The sequence below is a fragment of the Salvelinus alpinus genome, chromosome 14 (genome assembly GCF_045679555.1).
Source record: "Salvelinus alpinus chromosome 14, SLU_Salpinus.1, whole genome shotgun sequence".
Taxonomy (NCBI): domain Eukaryota; kingdom Metazoa; phylum Chordata; class Actinopteri; order Salmoniformes; family Salmonidae; genus Salvelinus; species Salvelinus alpinus.
In genome coordinates this window covers 46,827,804-46,835,287 of record NC_092099.1, presented here as the reverse complement: position 1 = coordinate 46,835,287, position 7,484 = coordinate 46,827,804, and positions in this window count along the sequence as shown.

Below are 7,484 nucleotides of genomic sequence, written 5' to 3'. Positions count from 1 at the left end.
CTGCGAGAAAAGTTCTATATATTATTGAAACAATGTTGGGATTGTTTGTGAGAATGCCAACATGTGAGGTTCACGTGGGGAAAAGCTTCTGTTGTGGAAAAGTTAATGTGGGGGTTGCCGTGGAAGCCAAGAAGGGGAGTGAGGTGTGTGTGTGTGTGTGGGGGGGGGGGGTCTGGGAGAGGAAGTGTGTCCATCTGATGAATGGGCATGTGCCTGAACTCACCACATGTGTAAATAAAACACCCAAAATGTAATGAACATTTATCAACCTTTATTTTGTGTGTCCAAAGTCATGGAACCTTATGACAATCAGATTAAATTAACTACATTTTTCAGAGAGAACCAATTTGACCAGAACACAGCAGGAGGGTTAAGTCATAAATAAAGGACCCATCTTAAAGACTACAATGGCCCTTTCAAAAAGGAGGGTGTGAGGCCTCTGGAGTTGTTTTTAAATGTAATTAAACATTTTTGATTGACTGAGACATTCCGTGGACATTCCATCCTCAGACATCCTAGGATGCTCGCCCCCCCTGAGAAGTCTTTTTCAGGTTAAAGGTTAGACATTTTATTTGCTCCCAAGTGGCGCAGCTGTCTAAGGCACTGCATCTCAGTGCAAGTCCCTGGTTCAAATCCAGGCTGTATCACATCCGGTAGTGATTGGGAGTCCCATAGGGCGGCGCACAATTGGCCCAGTGTCGTCCGGTGTAGGCCGTCATTGTAAATAAGAGTTTGTTCTTAACTGACTTTCCTAATTAAATAAAGGTTAAATAAAATAATTGTAAAAATGTAAAAGGCAGGTTTAAAACAGTTGATTCAAAGACACTAGGGGTTCCCCATTGTGTACATATAGTTCCCTTGTGTGTAAGGGACCCCTAGATGACTAACCTGTTGACCACTAAAATATGGATCGCCGAGAAGTCTTTATAAATGTTTAAAGATTTAACAGGTTTAAAAATAACAGTTGTTTCAGAGAAACACCACACACGCTCACAAACACACCCCAACGAACCAATTTCTCTTGTGTAGAGAGAGAGAGAGGTACACAGATCAGAGAGACAGACAGACAGAGACAGAGATTTCATTAAAGGTAAATTACATTTTCTCTTTTTATATTTTCTACTAAATCTTTAGGACAGAAATGCATACATATATATTACTGTTTTTAAAAGATACCATGCATTATTAAACTATACCACTTATGTTTTTTTACTAAACCTTAAATATTATTAATAAACAATACTACACTTTAATACCCAATAAATGTTTAAATGTATCATTATTTATTGTATGAATGACTGTTAATTATTATTTTCTTAGAAAATAAGGCTTTTGCTCCTTGATCAGGGTTTCTCTCTCTCTCTCTGCTTGTAACACCCATAGCTTGTAACCTGACGCCAACCATGCAGCCTGGCCTCAGACACACACAAACACACATCCCAACGAATCATTGTGTCTTGTGCAGAGAGAGAGAGAGAGAGAGAGCTGTCATTCATTTATTAAGGTAAATACTATTTTATTTTCAAATATTTTTTTTTTCTTCTAAATCTTTAGTAAAGAAATGCATACATATTACAATTATGAAGAAGTTCCCTGTACAATATTAAACTGTAACACTAATGTTTTTTTACAGAACCTTTATATGAATCATACATGTTATTATTACACAATACCACACGTTGCTGCACAATACATGTTTATATGTATAATCATTTTTTGCAGGAAAGATTGTTTATTATTATTTTCTTAGAGAAAAAGATGAATCAGCATTTTCCTCTTTTTCAGGACCTATTGTAACCCGACACCCCCATCAGTCTCCAAATCCCGTCTTCAAGCTGTGAGGGCCTCAGACATTGCCTCTTCCACTCTGACTCTCCATGGCCTTCCAGGTTCTGTATGTTTCCTTTTGATGACAGATCAACTTTCTTGCCATGAAACCCAAGTTCTGTCTTTAGGACAGAAAGGACCATCTTCGTATGTGTTCACGATGGTGGACAAACTGTTGTACTTGTTTCATCATATCAATCACCTTAAATAAAAAACAAATAAGTAGAAAATAAAAATAACAAATAAGTAACTTCACTGCGCTACGGATCCCTTTTACGGAATCACTTTCCTAAACAACCGCTAGAATTGCAGGGCGCCAAATGCATAAATATTACAAAAAATATTTATAATCATGCAATCACAAGTGAAATATACCAAAACACAGCTTAGCTTGTTGTTAATCCACCTATCGTGTCAGATTTTGAAAATATGCTTTACAGCGAAAGAAATTTAAGCTTTTGTGAGTGTATCAATCAATGTTACAACAGCTAGCCCCAAATTAGCATGGTCACGAAAGTCAGAAAAGCAATCAAATTTATCGCTTACCTTTGATAATCTTCGGATGTTTGCACTCACGAGACTCCCAGTTACACAATAGATGTTATTTTTGTTCGATAAATATTACTTTTATAACAAAAAAACGCCATTTGGGTACACGTTATGTTGAGAAAGGATCTGAGGATCTGAGGACACATGCCAAATATTTTCAGTCTCCTGAGGGGAAATAGGCTTTGTCGTGCCCTCTCAACTTCTTTGGGATAGGTGGGAAGGTAGCGTCCCACCTGGCCAACATCCGGTGAAATGGCAGAGCGCCAAATTCAAAGTAAATTACTATAAATATTAAACTTTCATGAAATCACAAGTGCAATATATCAAAATAAAGCTTAACTTGTTGATATTCCAGCCAAGGTGTCCGATTTCAAAAAGGCTTTATGGCGAAAGCAAACCATGTGATTATCTGAGGACAGCGTCCAGCACACAAATGCATAACAAATAATTTTCAACCAGGGAGTTGCGACACGAAAGTCAGAAATAGCGATATAATATATGTCTTACCTTTGAAGATCTTCTTCTGTTGGCACTCCAAAAGGTCTGTTACATTACAAATGGTCCTTTTGTTCGATAAATTCCTTCTTTATATCCATAAAATCTCAGTTTAGCTGGCGCGCTTCAGTCAATAATTCACTCGGTTTCCCTCCGTCAAAATGCATACAAAATGAATCCCAAACGTTACCAATAAACTTATCCAAACTCAAATCCAAAAGTCAATCAACGTTTATAATCAATCCTTAGGTACCCTAATACGCAAGTAAACAATAAAATTTAAGACGGAGAATCGTTATTGTCTTTACCGGAGATAAACAAAAATAATTTTCTAAGCCACTTAGAAAAACTACAACTTCTCCCTCATTTTTCCAAAAACCAGCCTGAAACTCTTTCTAAAGACTGTTGACATCGAGTGGAAGCCCTAGGAACTGCAATCGGGGACGATTTCGCCCTATTATAACCATTTGATGGTTTGTCCTCTGGGTTTTGCCTGCCATTTCAGTTCTGTTATACTCACAGACATTATTTTAACAGTTTTTTAACAGTGTTTTCTATCTAATTTTGTACCAATTATATGCATATCCTAGCTTCTGGGCCTGAGTAGCAGGCAGTTTACTTTGGACACGCTTTTCATCCAGACGTCAAAATACCGCCCCCTATCCCAAAGAAGTTAACGACTGCCTTGGTGTGTTTGGACCATGATAGTTTGTTGGTGATGTGGACATTAAGGAACTTGAAGCTTTCAACCTGCTCCACTACAGCCCAGTCGATGAGAATGGGCTGCCTCATCGTTGTTGGTGATCATGTCTACCACTGTTGTGTCGTCGGCAAATTGAATGATGGTGTTGGAGTCGTTCCTGGCCTTGCAATCATGAGTGCCAAGGGAGAACAGGAAGGGACTGAGCACACACCCCTGAGTGGCCCCCGTATTGAGGATGAGTGTGGCGGATGTGTGGATAGCTAACCTTACCACCTGGGGGTGGCCCGTCAGGAAGTCCAGGATCCAGTTGCAGAGGGAGGTGTTTAGTCCCAGAGTCCTTAGCTAAGTGATGAGCTCTGATGGCACTATGGTGTTGTAAGAAATTGTGATAGATACTGGAAATTTGCCGTTCCAGATCAAAACAACGACTGTTCTGGACAAAGGACACATTGTCCAACATTCTGACGGAAGATCACCAAAAGTAAGAAACATTTTATGATGCTATTTCTAATATCTGTCGTGCATGTGAACTGGTCGTCGGCGCCCAAGTGTTTCTGGCTATTGTGGCTATGCTAATATAACGCTACATTTTGTTTTCGCTGTAAAACTTTTAATAAATCGGAAATATTGTCTGGAATCACAAGATGCCTGTCTTTCAATTGCTGTACACTATGTATTTTTCAGAAATGTTTTATGATGAGTAATTAGGTATTTGACGTTGGTGTCTGTAAATATTATGGCTGCTTTCGGTGCAATTTCTGATTGTAGCTGAAATGTAAACTATGATTTATACCTGAAATATGCAAATTTTTCGAACAAAACATATGCTATACAATAAATATGTTATCAGACTGTCATCTGATGAAGTTGTTTCTTGGTTAGTGGCTATTTATATCTTTATTTGGTCGAATTTGTGATAGCTACTGATGGAGTAAAAAACTGATGGAGTAAGAAAAGTGGTGTCTTTTGCTAACGTGGTTAGCTAATAGATTTACATATTTTGTCTTCCCTGTAAAACATTTTAAAAATCGGACATGTTGGCTTGATTCACAAGATGTGTACCTTTCATATGCTGTATTGGACTTGTTAATGTGTGAAAGTTAAATATTTAAAAAAAATATATTTTGAATTTCGCGCCCTGCACTTGAGCTGGATGTTGTCATAAGTGTACCGGTGTCGGGCTGCACCCCAAACAGGTTAACAAGTCCAATACATCAAATGAAAGGTACACATCTTGTGAATCCAGCCAACATGTCCGATTTTTAAAATGTTTTACAGCGAAAACAGCACGTATATTTATGTTAGCTCACCACCAAATACAAAAAAGGACAGACATTTTTCACAGCACAGGTAGCATGCACAAAGCCAACCTAACTAACCAAGAACCAACCAAACTAACCAACAAACAACTTCATCAGATGACAGTCTTATAACATGTTATTCAATAAATCTATGTTTTGTTCGAAAAATGTGCATATTTCAGGTATAAATCATAGTTTACATTGCAGCTACAATCAGAAATTGCACCGAAAGCAGACAGAATAATTACAGACACCAACGTCAAATACCTAAATACTCATCATAAAACATTTCTGAAAAATACATAGTGTACAGCAAATGAAAGACAGGCATCTTGTGATTCCAGCCAATATTTCCGATTTCTTAAGTGTTTTACAGCGAAAACACAATATAGCGTTATATTAGCTTACCACAATAGCCAGAAACACAAGCCATTCCCCAGTAGCAAAAGTTAGCGATCGTAACAAACCAGCAAAAGATATATAATTTTTGACTAACCTTGATAAGCTTCATCAGATGACAGTCCTATAACATCAGGTTATACATACACTTATGTTTTGTTCGAAAATTTGCATATTTAGAGCTGAAATCAGTGGTTATACATTGTGCTAACGTAGCATCTTTTTCCCACAACGTCCGGATATTTTTCTGGCACTTTTTCTGACACACATATTCTGGCCAAATAACTATTCATAAACATAACTAAAAAATACATGTTGTATAGGAAATGATAGATACACTAGTTCTTAATGCAATCGCCGTGTTAGAATTCTAAAAATAACTTCATTACGACATCCAGCTTAGGTATAGCGAGAGAGTACCCAAAAGCTGGGCGCAAACGACTAGCACAACATGTTCGACAGATATATGAAATAGCATCATAAAATGGGTCCTACTTTTGCTGATCTTTCATCAGAATGTTGTACAAGGGGTCCTTTGTTGGGAACAATCGTTGTTTGGATTTAGAACGGCCTTTTTCCCTCTCGATTTAGCAAGCACACTTGCCAAGTGGCGCGAATCTTTCCATCGTTGACAAACAAAGAGAACGGAACACGGCAAAACTCCCGAAAAAAATTCAATAATCTGACTAAACTATATTGAAAAAACATACTTTACGATGATATTGTCACATGTATCAAATAAAATCAAAGCCGGAGATATTAGTCGTCCATAACGACAGCTTATCAGAAGGCAAATCCAGGTCCCTTGACGCGCTCTCCAGAAAACAGGAAACTGGTGACACGTCATACAAAGAGCATTTATTCGAGCCCAGATCAAGTTACACACTCCATTTCTTCTCTCACTCCTTGTCGACATCTAGTGGAAGACGTATGAAGTGCATCTAAACGAATAAATATCAAGGACTTTAATAGGCAGCCCCTAGAAGAGAGCATCGATTTCAGATTTTCCACTTCCTGTCAGGAAGTTTGCTGCAAAAGGAGTTCTGTTTTACTCACAGATATAATTCAAATGGTTTTAGAAATTAGAGAGTGTTTTCTATCCAATAGTAATAATAATATGCATATTGTACGAGCAAGAATTGAGTACGAGGCCGTTTGAAATGGGCACCTTTTATCCGGCTACTCAATACTGCTCCTGCAGCCCAAACAGGTTAAAGGTCCCCAAAGCACACATCCCTGGGTCGCTCTTCTGTCAGTTCGCTGCAGCTAGCGACTGGAACGAGCTGTAAAAACCACTCAAACTGGACCGTTTTATCTCTTTCTCTTCATTCAAAGACTCAATCATGGACACTCTTACTGACAGTGGTGTTGTCATGTGTTGCTGCCATGCTATTTTGTTTTAGGTCTCTCTTCATGTAGTGTTTTGGTGTCAATCTTCTCATCATCTGTGTTTTGTCGTATATTCTCATTTTATTATATTATTTTAATCCCAGCCCCGCAGGAGGCCTTTTGCCTTTTCGTAGGCCGTCATTGTAAATAAGAATTGGTTCTGAACTGACTTGCCTGGTTAAATAAAGGTAAAGAAAATTATGAATAAATATTATAATATATATATTAACAATAATTGCTACAGAACCCACAAATTTACGATCATACAAGACACACATAAAAATATGTTAATGAGCCAGAGACTCTTTTCACACCAACAAACGTTTCCCGACAATGGTGGTAAAATTACAAAATTGTCTAACATTTCCAACATTTTGATGCCAATTACATAAAATAAATTCAATGCATTTTACACTAACAGGTTTCTTTGCCAATGCACCACACAACCAATAAACGAAGCATAGCGACTTCGGGCACTTCAATATCATGGCTTGAATTTTCAACAGCAAAATATAGACTATGGCAATCATGACAAACAGATAATACATCCCTCTCTTCCTTAAAGGCCTACCCAGGATCGAAGGTTTTAAAATCTCAGAATGGCATTAAACGTTTGTGTTTTCTAACGGATGTCTCTATCCATTCATCAAATGTCTGCTGCACACTTTGATTTGATTGCCCATTCAGAGGTCTGTAAGAAAACTCAAAATCAGTCACCAAAGACGTTGGATAAAAGGCAGGAATAATATAGCACAATTCCTGTTAGTAGAGACCTTGAATAGTAGGAATATGAAAATACATAGTTAAAATGTAAAAAGGAT